The sequence below is a fragment of the Diceros bicornis genome, chromosome 19, assembly GCF_020826845.1.
Source record: "Diceros bicornis minor isolate mBicDic1 chromosome 19, mDicBic1.mat.cur, whole genome shotgun sequence".
NCBI lineage: Eukaryota > Metazoa > Chordata > Mammalia > Perissodactyla > Rhinocerotidae > Diceros > Diceros bicornis.
Window position 1 is genome coordinate 34,700,458 of NC_080758.1, and position 21,510 is coordinate 34,721,967.

General features: G+C 38.8%; 1 long non-coding RNA gene across 1 annotated transcript in view; it reads left to right on the forward strand.

The window, feature by feature from the left end:
* The first annotated feature begins 865 nt into the window (after positions 1-865).
* The window catches only part of LOC131418662 (uncharacterized), a 135,605-nt gene continuing 114,960 nt past the window's right edge, over positions 866-21,510 (forward strand). The window contains exon 1 of the long non-coding RNA XR_009222952.1: positions 866-1,007. This is a non-coding gene — a long non-coding RNA (uncharacterized LOC131418662). The remainder of the gene's footprint in view (positions 1,008-21,510) is intronic.

The following is a 21,510-nucleotide window of genomic DNA, read 5'->3' on the forward strand; positions in this document are numbered from 1 at the left end:
TCAGTATGACTATGAAAAATCAGAATCTAGGAATGTTTTAAGAGAAATACAGTTTTAATGTTTTCAGTATATAAAATAATAGTAAGCAGGCTACTAAGCTGTTCCAAATAAACATTCTGCTTGACCTGGTTGAATGAATAGATAGAGTCATTCATAATTAACACACTGTATGCAGTTAGGTAGTTGTAGATGTGTTTGAAAACAATTTGTTCACTTAAGTAAATTTGAACACCTCCTACCTTCACTTTTATTTACATTATTAATTTGTTTAATCAGTCTATTTTTTGTAGATGATAGGAAAGTAAACTGTAGAGATGTAGACAATAGACAAAATTATATTTGAATTGTCACGAATTATAAAGCACAAAGAGTCTTAATTAATGACATTCTTTTTCTCTTGAAAAAATGTTACTCCATAATATAAATATCAGGTGATTTGTTTGGATGGTTACTTTTGGCCTATTCATATTCACATTTCTTTATCCAGAATCCTTCCAAATATGGCATTCAGAAAATGGTTGAGCCACAAAAATGTGGGTTTTGTTTTGTTCGCAAAGGAACACTCCTGCAGGGCCTCACTATTTTCCCAAACAGGGCATTCCATGATTGCATAGTTATAGGTATTAGAAAGTTCTTCCTCATATACAGCTAAAATTTGACTCCTTGAGGTTGCCCCCTTTGGCGGTAGATCTGTCTAATGATGTAATAAGATCCTACCTACGTCTTTCTTCACTTACATGTCAACATCCTTTTCTCAAGAAAGCCAAGAGTGACATTATTCCTTAGTTTTGACTGCTCCAGACCAAGTAATCCACTTCCTTAGTATTTTTTTTAATAAAGTGAGCATTTATATACATACACAATAGTTCATGTCATCATTTGTTGCGACTTACCTCATTCTTAAATGTGATCTTGTACTTTATGCCTCCAGGAAGAAATCTTCTCTAATGGGTAGAGAATCAAAGGCAAATGAGGTGCATGTATCTACAGCAGAGAACTGCATTGTTGTAAGTAATGATGACTTTAAGTCTTAATTGTGATGCCTTAACTTTTTTAAATTGATCAAAAGCAAGGGGATGTGGAGGGAGTTTGCTAACCTTCACAATGTCTTAGCTCCTAGTTTGACCTCCACATTCCGGATTGCACTGAGAAATAGCGGAACACGTAGCAATGATTAGCAAAATTATATATTTATATTTTTTCTCAGACCCAGATAACAGAATCATCTGAAGGAGATTAAATATTAGAATAGAACAGGTAAAAAGAATCATGAAGGAAAATCACCTTTGACTTAAAACTAAAAATGGTGACATCTAACATTAAAGAGGATTCTTGCAGCGTGTTTAGTCCCTACAACGATCATTTCAAAACCAAATCTTCTGCTCTGCGTCTGTAGTACTTTTTGTCTACTAGCAAATGAGGATCGGGCCCCCAAGCTTTTGGCAACATTCAAGCTATTTTGTAGAACTACTTGCTGGGGGCAAGAGGGAATGGGCTTGAAAACAAATGGTTATTCACAGCTGTCACTGAATTCCTGGTAAGGGTATCTCAGCATTTTGATTTCTTTGATGAGCTCAGACTTTTGCTTCTTGCCACTTAACCAAGACATTTCTAGAATTTGGGGAATAAATGAGTTTGGTTTCAAAGTTTATAAAATGTTTTGTAAACTTTAGAGGGAAAATCAATGTGGTGGAATACGGTTACAAAGTGATTTATTAGGAATATTTTATCAGAGTAAGCAAATATTGTGCCCTTAGATAAAATTTTAATTAGTAAGGTCTTAATTGAAGGCTTAATAGTAGCTGTCACTGAATTTATATTCAAATTGTATATTAAGTATATGACAACCTATGATATTATGCAAAAGAGTATTTTGCATATTCACCACGTTTTTCCATATTTGCCTAATTGATGCTCAAGGAATTGGTACACGTTAAATTTAGAAAATGTGCCATGTTATTACAAAGACTGTAATTTTTTTTTATGTTTTCCATTTCTTAATGGCCTCTGATGATTTGACCAAAGGTAGTTGTTAAATAGAAGATGAAATACATATGACGTCTTTGCGGGGCAGTCTCTCATCTCCCTGTACCTTACAATTTCAAAATAACATTTATGATTTTTTTCTACTTTCAAATACTATATGCCCTGTTTTGGAAAACATGTAAATTTATAAAAAGGATAAAAAAGAAAAAACACTGATCTTATTGCTCAAAAATTAGCACTGTTAATATTTTAATATGTTTCTTTCCTGTCTTTCTTCTACTACTACATTTTACATAATCTATACCATTTTGTGTTTGATTTTTTTACTTATTGTTTTGCATATTATGAGCTTCACATATTGTTTTGTATAGTATGAATTTTCTAAATATATTTTGTGATATTATGTCAGAATGCATAATTAATAGCACAAATTACCAAACCTATATTTCAACAATATTGTTTAGAAAAAACATACTTTAGATGATGAAAAAATTATGAAACCTGAAAAGCAAAGCTTCATTTATTGTTGGTCACTACTATGAAAATATTAAGTTCCCGTTAAATGCGTCTTGGCTTCTTGATTTTTCACCACTCATGTGACAGTGGTTTAAAACTATCATTTAGGGGCCAGCCTTGGTGGCCTAGTGGTTAAGTTCAGCCTGCTCCACTTTGGCAGCCTGGGTTCAGTTCCCTGGGTGCAGACCTATACCACTTGTCTGTCAGTGGCCATGCTGTGGTGGCGGCTCACATAGTAAAAAAAAAAAGAGGAAGATTGGCAATGGATGTTAGCTCAAGACGAATCTTCCTCAGCAAAAAAACCCCAACAACTATCATTTATATGTTGAGAATAAATTTTTGAAAGTTGGACTTCAGACTGGGAGGCTAACTGGGAAATAAAACCACTAAAAAAAACACAGAAATTTCTGGATCTCTTGGAGAAAAGTTATATATTTTAGGTTCTTCTAAATTAATGTTAGGCCTGAAGAAAGGCTAAGAATGATGAACTTCTAAGGACTATTTTTTTGTACTATGATGATAAATGAAACAGAAAATATTCCCAATATCTGGAATATACATCATGGTTTATGGCTTAGTAGCGTTTAGAAAGGAAAGATGCTATTTTCTGAATTTCTCTATGATAATCATTTGCATTTTCCTTCTGATTTAATTTTCTTTGGGCTGGGGGCATTATTAGTACTGTTTTCCAGTCTGTTGAAACTTTTGAAGTAGGCTGAAAACCTTTGAGTATACCAATACTCTCACCTTTCAAGATATCATATAACTCTTGTTTATTTAACAGAAGAAAAAAAATCCTTTAACCAAACACCAACACCACACTCTTAGACCAAATTGTTCTCTTTGCTATTTCTGATTTATTTTTTTGGTGAGGAAGATTTTTTGGTGAGGAAGATGTTAGCCCTGAGCTAACATCCGTTGCCAGTCCTCTTCTTTTTGCTGAGGAAGATTGACCCTTGGCTAATGTCTGTGCCCATCTTCCTCTACTTTATACGTGGGAAACCTGCCACAGCATGGCTTAATAAGTGGTACATAAGTCTGCACCCAGGATCCAAACTTGCGAACCCAGGGCCCCTGAAGCCGAGCCCGTGAACTTAACCACTATGCCACTGGGCTGGCCCCTTTTTGCTATTTCTGAATAAGTCAAAGTAACACATGGTTAATGGGATGTTTCAGCTGCTGAGGTAGCATTCTTCTTGCACCCAGGACTTTGAAACTTTTGGGATTTTCGCACTTTACCCTGAACACTCTATCCCCTAGGTTGATATCCTAGAGCTTCAAATACACTTTTGAGTTAAGTGAGACAATTAAAAATGTACTGACATAATTGAGAGGTGCATTAGTTCCTCTTATTTAGAGTTATGAAAAAGAGACACTAGTCATGACTTCCTGCTTGAAAATTTTAGTGTCCCTGTTGTAAAAATTTTAGACCTGGAAGACACTTGAACCATTTCCATCATGTCCAAACCAATCTTTATTTTCCAAAGAAAGAGTAGATTCTCAGTTTACTTAGAACCATATGTCTCAGTTTGCCTAGGACAGTCCCAACTTATGCCTGTTGTCCCTGTGATAAATTATATAGTTATCTTACTAATGAGGGAACTGAACCTCAATCCTTGAAAGAGCTGCACAAGTTTTTCAACTAGACCAAACTAAGTTTATGGCAAAGTAGAGATAAACTCTTCTAACTTCTAAACCAGGGTTAAATTTATTATACTGATGATATTCATGATTTCAGATGAATTGGATAAATGCAAACACCACTAGATTTTTGACTAAACATTGCATGCTTAGTGATGACTTGTGATGCTCTCACTTTGAGAACCTCTGACATACACAGTGTTAAAGTGACTTTTTCATACTGTGAAGGTAGAAACGTGAGTGCACCCCTTCCCCCGCTGTAAATGTTCACTTTTTCTTCTCAATATGTAATTTATTTTACATGTGTTAGAATTTTCTCACAGTAAAAACTAGATAGGTGGAGTGGAAAATTAATTTGAAATACAAAATTCACGGAAGAAGATAGGGTAATGTGGGATTGGGTTGATCATTTTTGTCATCAGGGGGCACAGGACCACTGGAAGGTTATCTAGTTGGAAGGGAGAAATTGCTTCTATATTTATGCTCGAGAACCTTGCTACTCAAAGTGTGTCCACTAACCATCAGCATCATCTGGAAATTGCTGGAAAGGCAGAGTTAGGAGATGCCAGGGCTCCTGTGAGAGCTTCCTAACTCCATCGTGGTTAATTTGCCACAGTGAGTGAGTGTGGAAGAAACTGAGTAACTGAATTGGAGGTGGCACCTAAGTTTACTCTGACATGGAGGAGGTATCAAAAAAAGTCTTAATTGCAAAAATTCTTTCCCATTGAGATATTGGCTTTACAGAGTTTCTCCTTTCAAACCACTGAGAAGGAAGATTAAAGTTTACAATAAATTGATCTGACCTAGTTCTGTGCTCTAAACACTTAATAAAATCCTGAACCAGAAATCTTATGGGTAGAGAAGACCTGCACTACTCTCTCTCTTTTGGAGAAATGCATAACTGAAAATAGATGGGAGACCAACATCAGGGTAAGAAAATAGAGGAAGGTTGATGAGTGTAAAATCATAAGGAAAGTATCATTTCAGTTAGGGAAAAGTTTGTCTCAGCAATTGTTTAAGCAGAGGTTAGAGGAATCTAGTTGGTAGGAGCGAAGTTATGTATTGATAAGTGCCATTGAAATCAGATTCACCTGGAAGTTCTGAAGGTGGAGTTAATAATAGGAATTTCTGGTAGTGTTATTTCAAGTACTTTGAGTTTTCCAGGAATAATTAGATTGAAATGATAAGACAGTGGCATTGGATTCTCATTCCCTGCTTTTCTTCAACAACAAAATGGGAAGACTGTTTTCTTGTAAAATACATATTAAAAACAGAATTTTGTGTGAGTCAAGTAGAATTACCTTTGCAACTGTAGCAATGGTGAGTCACCATTTTAAATTGCTTGTCAACTCTCAAAACCCTGTGGTTGCTATGAATGACATCGCCTTTCCTGGAGCGTGCCTCAAAGATAGTCAGCCCCAGAGAACACCATTTTCTCTCTGCCTTTTAAGAGGCTGAGCATTCAAAATGCACTTTTCCTTTGTGCACCTGCAGTTTTGAGTCAACAAAAATTGCCAACCCAGGGTGATAAGCTCCATATAAATAATTAATGACAGGGAACTAATTACTCCTGCATTAGGCCACCTGCACCCTTAAAGCTGAAGAGCCCCAGGTGTGAAAATTGCAGGGGCAACTAATTGTAAGCTGCATTTCATCACGTAAACCCTGCAGAAGAGGCCCTGGCTATTTCCTGCTCACGTTTTTTCAGGGTTCAGCAGGCTAAGCATGGGTGGGATCGGCTGCATTTGTAACTATCTCAGAAGGCAAACCAGACAACACACTGACTTGAAAACCGAGCCCTTAGAGGCCACCAGGAGGTAATAGGGATTAGGTTTAATTAGAGGAAAATACGCCTTGAAGGATATGGTTGGAAATTGTCCCTTGAGGTATGAGAACCCTCCTACAACAGCCGTAGGTGGGAATGCTGCACTTAGTAGCTATGAGACTTCTATTGGATTGTCCAAGTAAATTCAACTAGAGGACTTCAGGATTTCAGTCTCCAAATATGAGAATTAAATATATCTATAAATATGAAGTTTTATAAATGTGCTTCTTTTTGGTGGAGTCTTTGAGTGCATTGGTGCTGTGTGTGTGTGTGTGTGTGTGTGTGTGTGTGTGTGTGTGTGAGAGTGTGTGAGAGAGAAAGAGAGGGAGATGTAGACTTCCCCAACCAAGACCTTAAAATCTTTAAAAGAAATCTAAAGCAAAGAACTCTATGCTGATTAAAACACCAGTAGAAGTTCTCAGGCTGTCTTGTAGAGTACTCATTATTATTTTGTGTTGGCTTTGGAATGTGGAAGAAAAGAAAAAAAAAATGATTGAAGTTACTACCTCTAGCAACTTCAGATTCACTGTTTGGGATTTTGTTTGATGCAAAGCACGGTCTGAAGATTCAGCTCCTCATTTAATGGTAGTTTCTTACTAATTATTATTCCTGTCTCATGGTTTGAAGGTGAGTAGAGGAAAGGAACATTTATGAAATGACAGAATTAAGGATTCTAGAGGTACTTGGAAAAAATTCCAGCTGAATTTGCCCAAATATATATTTTCCCTTCTATACACACATACACACACGCACACACAATTTTACATGAATTAGATCATAGAATACCTATTGTTTTCATCTTGTAAACTTAAAAATTAAAAAAAAACTTTTTTGGGGGCCAGCCTCGTGGCTTAATGGTTAAGTTTGCGCACTCCACTTCAGCTGCCCAGGGTTTGCAGATTTGGATCCCGGGCACGGACTAATGCACCACTTGTCAAGCCATGCTGTGGCAGTGTCCCATATAAAGTAGAGGAAGATAGGCACAGATGTTAGCCCAGGGCCAATCTTCCTCAGCAAAAAGAGGAGGATTGGCATCGGATAGTTAGTTTAGGGCTAATCTTTCTCACAAACACACACACAAAAAATGTTTTTTTTGGCTTAGCTCTCTTATCCACTTCTCTTCTGCCCTTTAACTTGTAACTGAGGTTAACAACCTACAATTTTCTCTGTGCTCATTATATTTAAATAAATATATAGTGCTGTCTAATCATTTTTTTTAATTAATAGACTTTTTTTTGAGCAGTTTTAGGTTTACATAAAAATTGAGTGGAAAGTACGGAGAGATCCCATAAAGCCCTCAACTCCCCTCCCCCAGTTTGCCCTAGTATTAACATCTTGTATTAATGTAGTACATTTGTTACAGTTGATGAGCCAATATTGATACATTTTTATATGTTGTTATTAACTAAAATCCATAGTTAGGTTCTCTCTTGTGGTCTACATTCTATGGGGTTTGACAAATATATAATGACATGTGTCCACCATAACAGTATCATACAGAAGAGTCTCACTGCCCTAAAATTTCTAATCATGCTTTTACAAAAACTGGATATATGTTGCATCTTGCTTTTCTCTCAATATCTTCCAGTCAACTGACTGGGTGGGTCTACGTCATTCCTTTTAATGGCTGTGTTGTTTTCCATGGTATGACTATGCCATAGTTGATTCAACATTTCCCCTGTGGAGCAGAAGTCACATTATACCTGTGCATATTATGCTTTTACACCTGCGGGATTAACTCCCAGGAGTAGGGCTGCAAGGTCAAAGACTATGTGCACTATTAATTTTAATAAGCATTGTCACATGGCTTTTAAAGATAGCTGCATCAAGTGACATTTCCATGACCAATATGGCAGTACTTTTTTTGTTCCAGTTTCCACTAAGAACAGGTGTTTTTTTTAACAGTTGGTGTTTTTAAACACCTGGTAATTTTTGTTGGAGAAGGACATATATAACATAGTAGTTACTTATGTTGGCTCCGTATTCTGATTGGGTTGGTGTTTTAGCTCTATCACTTTCTGCTCAGTGACCTCAGGCAATTCAGTTCACTTCCCAGTGCCTTAGTTTCCTCATCTGTAAAATATGGATGGTAATGATTCTATTACATCATAGGATTGATTGGGTGATCGGACAAATAATGAACATAATAGATTTAGCCTGTGCCTGGCTTAGACTAAGCATTCAATTAATGATAGTTTTTATTATATTAGAATGTTACAGATTGATCATCAAACCCTTTGAGGGATATCCAGGATTATTACTTCTTTATGATATTCCTGGATGGAGTGTAGAATTCTACCAAATTAAATGATAATTAGGTGAAACACATAGCAAGTGCCAACATTCCCTTAATGCCAATCCACAGAATATAGTGCCCCAAAACAGAAGGCCACCTCTGACCATCATGCCTCTGTAAATGTGCAAAAAAAAAAAATTAAATAAAATCCACGATATTATAGAACTGTGCTCTGTATAAGCACAAACCTTTTGTCAGAGTTGAAGCTACTGTCTTGGCATATCAAATTTATTCAAGTGTTATTTCTCCCATATTTAAAAATAAAATAAAAGCTGTTACTGTTAAATTATTAAATAGCCTATTTCTCTTCAGATTTTATTTTAAATCCTATGTTTAGGCAGTCTGTAGTCTGTACCTCAGGGCATATTATATGTTCCCTTTGATTCTTTGGGCCTAAGACTGTTTCTCTGACTCTCACCCTATCTCATGTTGTTTTGGTACTCACTCACCAAAAATTATTCCTTAACAGAAGTTGGGGGCATCCTTTGGGAAGACTGAGAGGGAGGTGAAGGGGATGGGGGGAGAGAGGCAGGTGTTTGATCTCTATCTTTGAAATGGAAGCATTATCCTACAGGAACCTCTAGGCCAATGGCAGTCAGGTGACAGGACAAGTGTTCCATTCTAGTCCCAGGTGAAATGGCATGTCCCTCAGATGAGAATTCGTATGATAGATCAAGAAGTTGTGAATGCCCTAGTAGTACGGCTCCTGGTCTCATGCTGAGCAATATCTAGTTATGACAGAAAGCTGGTTATATTGGATAAAGACCTTGAAGAATTGTGAGGATTTTTGCTTGTTTGTTTGGGGGCTTTTTTCCTATACTGAAGCAGGAAATATGGCTTGTGAACTGAAATGACCTCCCAGTAAACATGCCCTGCTACTTTGGCCCTTATTTCTTAATCAAAAGTCAGGGCATGTTGTCTGACAAAGGAGTTTTCATTAGCTGCTGTGAGTAATGCCAAACATTAAAATTTCCAGGACCTTTTCACTATTTTATAGGATTTGTGGAAGAGAGTATTCTAATCAAAATTGGTATTGACTTGAAAAATCAATGAAGTGCAGTTTCTGAACAGTAAAAATTGAAAATTAGTTGTGTTTTTTAAAACATAAATGCTAGACAATTCTTATATGACTCCATACCAAAAAGCAATTTATCCCCTAGATATTTAAATTATTAGTTCAGTAACATCCACTGAATGTCCACAGTACATAAAAAATGGGCAACAAAAGGCTAAAAGGCCTGATCTAACTTCCCTCTAAGCTTATCATCCAGAATGGGAAATACAGCACTTGGCAGTAATTTCAGTATGTATAAAGCTCTGAGCAAGTAGAACTGACCCTAAGTGAGTGTGAGAAGAAGAAGGAATAACTTCTGCTTGGAAGGTCAGCAACAGTGTCACATGGGCAGAGAAAAGGAGCCAGGCTTTGAATGATGGGTATGGATTCCAACATCTTCAGTGAGAGGAAGCCTTCCTAAGGAGCAGTAAATGTGTGGGCTGAGAGTGTGAGGAATGTTCTAGAGAAAGTGCGTAGATTGGTTTGGATCCCAGATGTGTGGGACCAGTCTTAATTTCAAATATTTCCTTTTGTTGTCTTTTCATCCAGATAAATTTGTGAGTCAATAAAAAGAAAAATCTCTTGTCATACCATGTCTCCCCACTCTGCATTGACAAAGTCTGTTCACCGAAATCCAAGAAAAACGATGGGTGGTAACTCTCAAATTGTGGAGGCATTCTAATGTTGAGGGTTTTGAACAACAGTTAAAAAAAAAAAGGACTTCCATTCTGGAGTCCACAGGGAATTATTAAAATGTTTTGAGCAGACATAGTAGTGGAATTGTCAAAGCTGAGACAGTCATTAAGAGATTCAGAGGAAAAACAAGACTTGCAAATCATTTATATGAAAGAGGCAATGAAATGGGAGAAACCAGAGAGGAATGTGAGGTTTTGGGTTGTGGGTTGATTGAAAGGTAGTATAATGATTAAATGCTTGAGCGTAGAGTACATAGATATAGCTTGAATCTCATTTTCCTCACTTCCTAAGAGTGTAAATTTGGGAAAGTTTCCTTATCTTTAAAATAGAAATCCTAATAAAACCCATATTATAGAATTGCCTAAACAAATCTGTGCTTCAAAAATTTTAGTTGTTTATATTGTCAGGAAAATATTTCAGGCAAGAAAGCCTAAACATTCTCACTGAACTGCCCAAGTCTCTTCCATTCGTTGGAGTCGGTATATCAGAGGCAGAAATCAAAATTAGCATGAAATAGTGGGTAGGATTTTGCCTTGTTTTCCCATTTGTAAACTGCCTGTAGAATGCCATGGATAATTTATAGAAGTTCCAGTAGTGAAGGACAGAGAGAAAAAAGAAAGGCTTGGAATAGCAGGGTGGGACATCCTAAACCAAGGCAGAGAATTATTACCAGGAAAATGACGTGTGATGGGGGATGGGAAGTCGGCAGGAGGAAGCCTGGACCGTGTGTATACTCATTACACTGCTTATTTTGGAAAAGATGTGGAAAATTGCATGCAGAACTCGAAAATGACTGTCCCAGCTATGATTCACTAAAGAAGTCACTCTCAGCCTCATCGGCCTTGGCATTTTTTCGGAGGTCATGTTTACACATAATTTATAAAGTTAAAACATGCGGTTGAAACTTTCTCTGGCATATTTAGAAATGTCAAGGAGGGCAGGTCTCGCCATTTCACTCTGCCTGCCTTTGGTTTCTGCCTGTTTTTTAATTCAATAAGTATTTATTGTGCTTAAGAGCAAAGAGAGACTGTAGTTTTGTGTGCTATGAAGGGTGAATCTGGAGCCCTCTGGAGATTTAGTTTCTGTTCTGTCTGCCACTTGGTTCTCACCTGGTCAGTTTTAAATAATGAAGAAATGTCTGTGCTGTGGACTCGGAGAGCATTGTTCGTCTGACCTCTCACATTGGCCCTCTTCATTTTCTGGATCATAGCTGGGGAGAAGGTTTTTCAAATGCTTTGAAGAAAAGTCATCAGCTCGGGTGTAATATGGAATTCCACCTGGCTGCTTCTTTTCCCTTGTGATTGGATACCATGAAAGGAAGGTCGCTTCTCCAAAGGGCCTGTGTCATTCCTAGGCAGTTCCAGTTGCTAACATGCTCTTCCTTAAAATCTGAATCTGTCTAATGTCTATCTAATATTCACTTGTTGCTTCTGGAGCTAATTAGAATAAATCTATTCTCTCTTTTTCATTGAGATTAATTTGGAGGCTATCACGTTTCCATGTCTCTTTTGTTTTTTTTTTTAATAAGCTAAACCTACCCCAGTCTCTTCAATAAATTCTCACGTGACATGGTCAACACTGTTTTATATTTTCTCTTTTTAATATTTGAAGTCTGTTCTATCAGTAATTAACAGTATAGTATTATGTCTTCAGGATAACTTATTTGATGGGTAACTAGGCTTCACATAGATGAGCAACTAATTTTTAAAATTAGTTTCCCTCTGAAAGTTAACATGTTGACTTGTGGAGCTAATAATTTCAATTATTCTTCCAATTTCCTAAGGAAAACTCCTTTGGCCTAAGTTTGATAGTTTGCCACTTTCCTTTCCAAAGAGGTATCTGGTGACCAAGTCAGATCTGGACGTGCTTCAAATTTTTTAAAAAGGAGTTTCTAGCTTTTGCAGCAAAATTGTTTCATATTATTAATTCCTTTACAGCAATATCAAAGTGAGCCCCGGCATTCATTTGTTCATTAAACATTTACTGAGTGCCTGACACACAGTAGGTTAGAAGTTGTAAAAGATGAATAACGTTCTTGCCAGTCATCAGAAGCTCTGCTGATCTCAGTTGGCTTTGCTCTTCCATTGATAAAGCTCATTATGCTATTCAAAGCCCTTTCACGTGCACTATGATGTTGGAACCACGGACTCTGGAATCCGAAGGAGCAGAGAAGCCTGGGGTCTCACCCTTAGTTGAGAGCTAAGGTACCTGAAACCCAGACTGGTGAAGTCATTTGACCTTTTTCCCACACTGTTCCCCAGGCTCTTCAAACAGATAAACATAAAAGTCACCAAGGCCAACTGGGGATTGTACAACGTTTTCCTTACTTTGAAACCAAGTGATGTGAGAAGGTTTAAAAATTACAAAGGAGTTATTTTTCATATATCTGAGTGGAATATGTTACTCTCCATGGATCTTAGAGACTATTTATGGTGTTAACTGGGAAAGGAAAACTCTCAGGAAAATGTTTAGAGGCCATTATTAAACTTCCTGATAGCTCTGAGATAATAGCACATATTTATTGTGATTTAGCAACAAATCTATCTCTAGGACATTTTTCTAGCCACCTCAACTTCGAGAACAAAGACAGAAACCCAGAGGGAATCATAAAAATTCTTTGAGCAGCTGAACAGATGTTACAAGTTTTATAATTGAGTTTTAACAAGAGGATTTTACAAATTCAAGAAATCACTAGATGTTGTTTATATATTATCCTTAAGATGGCAGGGAAGAATTTAATCAATTTTAGAAAGATGGCTAACAGATATACCTTTTAATGATATTAAAGGTGGAAATTTTCGATTATGTGGAAAAATTACGAACGTGGAGTGATATTGAATACATAAGATATTACTATGAGCTGTTTAGTAGAGCCCAAAATGTTGGATTTGAAATTGAAGACAGTTTTGGAAAGAGAGAGCGATTAACGGGCCCAGGAGGTTTTTTGTTTTGTTTTGTTTTGTTTTAAGTAATATTGTTAAGTAAAAGGATATTTGAACGTAAGCCTTGAAAATGTTCCCCAGCCCTTTGAAGCATTGATTTAGGCTCGCGACTATGTGATGCATGTCTTTTACTTCCATTTCATCACCATCTTTGGACCCCATCATTAAGCACATTATTTAGCAGTGAAGGTCAAATTCTTTTCAAACAAATGGCACTAAAATGCAAAAGAGATTCCCAAATGTCACTAATTTTACATGGCATTGAATACAATAAAATTCCAGAACTATACAGTAACTTGGTTAAACTTGAGAGTTTAGGGCCGGCCCTGTGGCTTAGCGGTTGTGTGCGAGCTCCGCTGCTGGCGGCCCGGGTTCGGAACCCCGGGCGCCCACCGACGCACCGCTTCTCTGGCCATGCTGAGGCCGTGTCCCACATACAGCAACTAGAAGGATGTGCAGCTATGACATACAACTATCTACTGGGGCTTTGGGGGAAAAAAATAAAATAAAATTATAAAAAACAAACAAAAAAAAACACTTGAGAGTTTATTGTATAAGAGAATTTGTACTGTGCCCAAGTTATCTGAAGTGTAATACTGTAATCCATCTGGGTTGAGCCTGCCTTCCCATGAGCTTTGCCTCTGAGGTAGGGGGTCTTGAGCTAATTAGTCACTTCTTGCCAGAGGCCAGGGATTAAATCATGTTTCCTGGAAACTGTATAATTCTCTAGATCTGTTTTCAAAGTCTTGTACCTCTCAACAGTGTCACCCATCTCCAAAGTTGCATGGTATTTTTCCACCAGTATTTGACTGGGTGTAAAAGGAGAGAAAGCATATGGTTGGATTGATCTAGGGTTTGGAGGTGCAGTAAAAGGACAAGGCAGTAAGGAGTTAATAGGTAAAGTAGAAGTTGAAAGAACAAACCAGGATGGCTAGGCTGCTTAGAAAAGGAAGCCTGGAGGAGGATCTTGGAATAGAGGAGAACGGAAGCAGCTGGGACTGGAGGACTTAGTGAGTGAGGGAGTGAAAGACTGAGAAAGATAGAAGAATGTGCTCAGAAGGAAGGATATTTGGAACTAAAATGTCAGAAGTAGAACAACCCTGAAATGCAGAATATGGCCGTGCAAGTAGATTAGCAAAGGCAGTAGAAATTTTACTCACTGGGTTCAGGCAAAGCATCACAGATATCTGATAATGGCTGTGTTGTCTACTTGGATGTTGCCAGTTGGCAAGAGCTATGGTGATTTAAGAAGACTGTGATCCAAGTACCAAAGTCTTTAGTGGATGGAGGGAGTATTCTAGGAGCCAATAAGTATCAACCCTGTGGAGGGCCAGGGAATGATGGAGTTAGGTGTCATAAGGCTTTGTGGAAAGGGGGTTTTGCAGGAGCTTGGAAGGTGGTGAGGAGCAAGGAGAATGCTGATGTTGAACTCATCCATGAGTGGTGGGAGATTGAACAGTCTTCCCTTAGGAAAGTTGCAAAGGGGAAAGGAGTGAACATGTGAAAGGGCAGGTTTTGCTTAGCAGGGGACACAGTTTGATCTCCAGCTTCCTTAATCCATGACTCTCAGGATCTGCCACATTAGGCTTCTCACCATCGTCTATGGCAGAGTGGGCAGTGCTACAGCCTGCAAATGGAGAGATCTGGTGGCTTGGTTTTAACACCTTGTTTGAAAATCAGCAGCCTGAATCGGCAAGCCTCATCCTCCCCCACCCGCCCCCACCCCGTAATGTCCCACAGCTGTGAATTCTCCAGTTAATTATATGTTGGGTAATAAGGATTGCTTTTATCTGTACTAAATTTCAGCTCTAAGCTTTATTAATGGGCTTTCATTTTGGCATTTGTGGGAACAGGGCAGTGAAGAGGCATATTAAATTTTCTCTTGGGTTTTTATATATCTTCCTTCCTTCTAAATAGAATAATAAAAATTTGCTTCCTTTCTTCTGCTGTAACATTCTCTTCATCTATTTTAACCCAGACGCTCCCTCCACCATTTCTGAATCCCAGATGTGCCACTTATTAATTCTTGGTCTTCTCTGTGCCTCAGTTTCCTCATTTGTAAATTGATGATGATAATGTTATCTACCGCAATGAGTTGTTATGAGGTATAAGAAAGGTAACATTTGCAAAGCAATAAGAACACTGTCCGGCAATAATAAGCCCAATGAAAAGTGTTTGTTAAATAATAATACTGTGTGTGTGTGTGATTTTTTTTGTAATTCTTTAGTAGTAAAACTTGCTGTGAAATTGGCCACAGAAAACAGCAGCATAAAGCTATTGACTAGTGTTGTTCTCTTTTAAAGATGAAATTCTTCTTTTTCTTGAAGCTCCCTGTTGTAGTTCTAGGGACTTGTATATCTCTAGTAGAATCTTGTGAAATAGACACATCCTCAGGAACAACTTCATAACTTCCTCTGCCTCTATCACCACAGGCCACTTATCTCTCTGCTGTCTCACACTTATTCCAGCCAAAGATTAGGAATTTCAATCGAAGTCTTAGTAGTGGATTAGAAAGCCTTCTTCTGCTTTGGTGCGCTATTCCTCTCAAGGCTAGTGGTTAGGCCATTAAAAGGCCTGAGCTGAACTTAATTGTCAACCCACTTCCTAACCAAACCTCTAACTCAATTAGCACTTATTTGACTGTCTAAATCTTTGGCTTGAAGCACCCTGCTAGTTTGGGTGGGAGCTTTTGGTATGAAAGACACCCTTTTCCTGGGAACTCAGCCCAGACTAACCAGTTCATTTCACACTTTCCAACCGCCTACAAATGGAAAGCAAATCTTCATCCCAGTTCATCTATTGGGATTGCAGCCAGCAAGCTGATAGATCCCATCAGCCCATCTCTAGGTTACCTGGTCTTTTCATACTTATAATGGCTTTTGAGTAACACCTTTGCTTTGAATGACCATTTCATTGAGAGGCTTCTTGTGCTCACTGACAGTTTCTTTGGGGAGAGCAACCTTTTTTAAGATGATATTTGTGTCCCCCTTAATGCCATTTTATAATGTGAGTGTTAAAGATTGTTAAGCAAACAAGTACAGCCTTTAGTTTTGTACTAACATTTTATGACTGGTGAAGTCAGTGACCTTGTACTTAGGCTTTGATCTTAATTATTTTAAATATCATAGGGTCTGATTCACAAGGCAGTAACGGCAGGTCGTTATTCCTGGCATGATTAGTCTAGGTTAGAAATTAGCTTTGAGGCCCCGGCACTATGCTCCAATACTTTCTGAAATGGAACACCTGTGTAATGGCTGCACAAATCATTTGGTTAAATCAGTCTCTGATTTAATGAGCTCTGACTTCACATTTGTGTTGTGATCTTTAAGAGTTAAATATGTATACATAGTTTTGAATTTGCCATGTTTTACAATTATATGCATGCTCAAGTAGTGTATCTTACTGCTACTAATTTGTGTAAGAAAGCTTTGCATGGATAAGCATCTGTAAATTGAAAATCAGCCTTTACTTTAAAAAGAACAAAATAGAAATCCATAGCAATCTATCTTCACATCAACCTACTTGCCAAAATGTGAAGAGCAGCAAGAGAATGTCCTCATGATTTATCCTCAGAAACTTTGGATGAAATCACAAGTGAATATGAGATTTTTAGTATCTATACCAGAGATTCAGGATTGCACATGATCAATTGCTGTTTAGTAAGTTACTCTTTCATTTTGTGGTCTCTGGACCATCACATCACCTGGGAACTTAAAAGTGTAGAATCTCACGCCCCACCACAGGTTTACTCAGTCAGAATCTGCACTTGAACAAGATCCTCAAATGATTTGTAGAAACAGTGAAGTCTGAGGAACACTAATTAGCTCACTCTCCTTAAGCCGATATTGAATTCTACCCCCACTGTTGGTATTTAGGGGCAAAATTCCTAGAGAGATCAAATCAAACAGTATAACCAAAGCTAATATAATGTGGATTTCCAGCAACATCAGAAAATCCTGAATCCAGTCACATCTCACCAAGGTCACCCTACCATCCTTTTCCAAGCCGCATCACCTCTTGCCTAGATTATTGTAAGAGCCTCCTAAGTACTCTTCCTGCTTCTGCCCTACCCCTGCTACTCCCTCCAACTTCACCACTTCATCATAATCTGTTCTCCACACTGCAGAGTAATTCTTTTAAAACTTGAGTTAGATCCATCCCTCTCTGCCTAAAACTTTCCATGCTCCCCCTGTCACTCAGAGTAAAAGCTGCTGTTACATGTAGATATGGTCTGCTCAAGCATTTCGAGCCAATGAACACTCTTAGAATCATGTGAATTCTTCCTGGAATGGATGGATACTGGGCATCATATGGTGTCCACTTCCCTAATCATATTTTAATACGGAGTTACTTTTCACTTCCCCAAATCTTTGAAAACCACTGGGATTTATGTCACTGAGCTTCCTTCACTGAACAAGGGAAGGGATTGCTACTGGCTGCCCAATTCTTGCTCAGAATTCTAGGAAATCAGACTTGTGGGAAGGGAATGTGGCATGCTGAAAGAGACTGTGTTGGAGATATGGTGTCTGGAATTTGGCAGTTGCTCAAAAAACTACCTTGTGTTTTGCTGATAAAATTGCCCTTTTTGCCCTTCCCTCTTGCTGCCTTTATCTCCCTCCCTCTTGCTGTATGTTTTTTCTTTCTTCTGATTTTGTATCTTTCTTTTTCTTATTCTCCATTTTCCTTCATACCTTCGTCATGTTCCTTTGAGAACTGAAGCATATTGTAAATTGCTGACTATAGTCAAATGTCTTTATATTCCTTTTCTTATTTTAAAGATAATTTGAGTTATTGTTCATATTTAAATATGTCCTCTAGCACTCAAAGATCAAGTGTTTTTATGTAGCATTTTATGTAGCATTTTAATGCATCTCAAAAGGGGAAAACCCACACCTCTGCTCTGAACGTTCAGCTGCATTTGAGCAATGCTATTCAATTAGTTCACCTGAAAATACCTGTCTGTTGCTGATACCTTTTATGGGCCAAACTTTTTGCAATCAGGTTTCATAAAAATCATTTGAAATTTGTGCAGATTGTATTTTTCATAGATGGCAGCTATGATATCTCCCATCCCACATGTTCTGGAATCTTGACAATCTGTCATCAAGTAGCAAAGTCTACATCCCCTCTCCTTGAACCTAGATGGGCCATTATAATTGTCTCAACAAATAAAGTAAAATGAAAGTAAGCACTGTGTGACTTCTGAGGCTAGGTCATAAAAATGTGTACTTCAGAACATCTGGAATGTTCCTGCTGTGAGGAAGTCCAAGCAGCCCGTGGTGAGGCCACGTTGAGAGGAACCGTGGTCCCTAGCCCCACCTAAGCTCCCAGCCAACATCCAGCACAAACTGAGCCAGCCATCTCAAAAATGGCTTCTGTAGCCCCTAGTTGAGTTGCATGGAGCAGAGATGAGCAGTCCCCACCAAACCATCTCAAATTTTGTATTCGTGAGCAAAATAAATAATTATTATTGTCTTAAGCTACTAAATTTTAGGGTGTCTTGTAATGCAGGAATAGATAACTTACCTATATTTAGGTTAGAAATTCATTTTTGGATTTAGCCAAAGAGTTTGAAAAACACTTAATGATCAAATGGTACAACCCACTTATGTTAAAACTGGGACCACCCACAAGGAATAGTCATTGTTTCACCTTTCCTGAAGCTTTTACTTTGTCCCTGGGCCATAATTTGAATGCAAAAATCTTTGGAACTCTGCCCAGGATTAGTTTAATTTTCTAACAACTTATCATATTAGGAAATGATGCACTGCTATTCTCAGGCCTATTTCAGACTCCTAAAAGCAATGATGGATGACCCCTGAGAGGCTTCAGAAAGTAGCAAGTGTGATTCCAAGCTCAGTCACAACCATCATTTGGGAAGCTTTAGCTTATTCACGAGGCAGGAGGTGCCTTGAATAAGACATGATATAAAAAAGGCGTGAGTCTTCAAGGAGGGGTAAGACTGAGGCTAGCAGGATTTAGGTGCTCTCCAGGGCTGCCCCCCAAAGAACTTGAATAGCAATAATTTGAGAGAAGGGTGTTATATTAAGAACCATCTTGACAGTCCTTAGTAGCCCAGGGATCCAACCTGCTAGGAGTGGATCTAGTGTTAGGAATCTCTGGGCAGAGGTAGTGCTCTATGCCAGGCAACTGTAAGCAGAGTCCATCTATGTAAAGGTAAGGCCCTCCCCAGTGTCTGCAATCCAACTTTTCTTGGAGAGGGACCACCAGGGTCAGGCAGCCTGTCTGTGCTGTGGTTCAGAACAGCACCCTCAATGCGAAGGTCAACTGGATCACCAGCCAGTGAGGAGGCTAGACAGAACTGGCTTCTCCCAAGGTGGCTAATTGTATTATTTTTGGTCTATTTATTGCATAATATTGTTCAGAATATTTCTCAGGCTCTAAAAAGCAAAATGGAGACAATATATTGGTCCATAACACTGTCAGCTATTTCCCAAGATATTTGCCTTGACTGTCATATTTTTATTAATGTTCTACTGATTTGAACACAAGCTCTCAATCAGTTATTTGTCCTTGCAAATTGCATAGACCCATCTTAATTGTAGATCCACAAAAACTTTAGAGAGGTGGTCCCTTGGCTAAATGGGCCCGTCTCCCAGTTTGCAGAGGTGGTGGAGGGGAGGAAGCAGGCTCTAGGCACTGAGCTGCAAAGAGGATTACCTGATGATTCTGTGGCAGGAAGAGTCACAGGAAGGAGGCCTGAGAACACCTGGCAAACGCTTAAACAGCGTTAGGAACGACTTTGGACAGTTTGGGTCTCCTGTAGAAGAAAATAAAAAATGAAAAAAAAGTTCATATATGTATTTGTTTTATTTACTGTTGTATCTCCAGAAATTAGGACAGTGCCTGGTGTGTAGTAAATATTCAAAAATATTTACTGGAAGAAACATGAACATTCAAACCCTGCAACTCCCCCAGCACATCTCTGGGATAAACCCAGGCCATTGGCCCTAAGTTTTCAGTCCTTGCAACCATCTTCCAAAGTCTCTTTTGCTTCTTTCTTTAAAATTAGTAATGATAATAGAAGAGCAAGAGCCCTCTTCTTCAGACATTCTTGTCAATATTAGGGAAGAATAAATTCCTTTGTCCGCTAACTGATTAATTGGATCTTCCAAATGCAGTAGGGTGAAGACTATGCATTCTAAGGCATAACAATCGAACAAATGTTCTGAGCTCCCTGCCTCTCCCATCAAGCCCCTTTTATTTCCTGCTCAAAGTAATACAGGTTATAATCAGGCACTATTAAGTTGGGACTCTTAGCCTTCTGTTGGGGAGGCTTCTTCCTCTTGTTTCAAATGTCCAAAGAGTAGAGACCTGTCCCACCGCTCCCCCCTTAAATAAAGAAAAACAGAAGTTAATTCACCAGAGAGATCTGTGGACATGGCCAGGTTACAGCTTCCCTGGGGCAAGGAAACCTGACACTCTCTTTAATAAGCAGATGGTTGACCTTGGTGACATCCGCTTACCACTTTTCCTTTTTCATTTGAGGCCCTGGGAGGTGGGTTTCCTCTCTCTAGCAGATATATTATGAAATTCCAAGCATACACAATTTCAGCACAGAGAGTAAGGTATTAAAATGAAGCAGAGTATTATGCTTCAGGTTCTTTCACATGTTGTAATATTCATAGATCATCTTCTTGAATGAAATGGTCCTGACCTTGTGGTTCCAGATTCCAGGAATAAGAGTGTCCGTTTACCAAGCTCATTTCATCCCAGAACCAGGAAGGTTCTGATATGTAGGAGTTAGTTTTGTGCCTCACACCACATTCCCTCTGAAGACCTTGGATTTCAGCTGCAGCACATTCTACGCGATTCCTTCAAGGGTCTCCACCAGATGGAACCCACCATTGACCACAGTAAACAGATCAATTCTCCTTTTAAGTGGCTTTCCTTCATTTCATATTTCATTCTCCTGGAATTGTTCCAACTTCCTATGGGATCACCTCTCAGATAGGCTACCTACACCCAAGTCCTTATCTCAGGCTATACTTTTGGGAGAACCCAAACTAAGACAGACTGTCACATGTGAGGCCACAGACAATATTGCAACTTTTATATGAACCACACAGACAGTGGTGTGCTGGTTATCAGCTCTCCCAAAGAAAAATCCCTGCTTTGTAGGATTTGCCGGTTTCTATGGTGTAAATACTCCCAGTATGGCCAATTTTAAGCTATTAACGTGATATCACTAAACTCACAGTGGGATGAGATGTGCACCTTTAGCTCTCCAGATGCGAGCTGGCTCCAGCACATCACTGCCAGAGCCCAGATCAGTACAAGTCACATAACTGCTGATCAAGAAATATCAATTAAGGGGCCGGCCCGGTGGCGTAGTGGTTAAGTTCGCACACTCCGCCTCAGCGGCCTGGGGTTCGCAGGTTCAGATCCCGGGCGCAGACTGACGCACCACTTGTCAAGCCATGCTGTGGTGGCATCCCATAGAAAGTAGAGGAAGATGGGCACGGATGTTAGCCCAGGGCCAATCTGCCTCAGCAAAAAGAGGAGAATTGGCATCAGATGTGAGCTCAGGGCT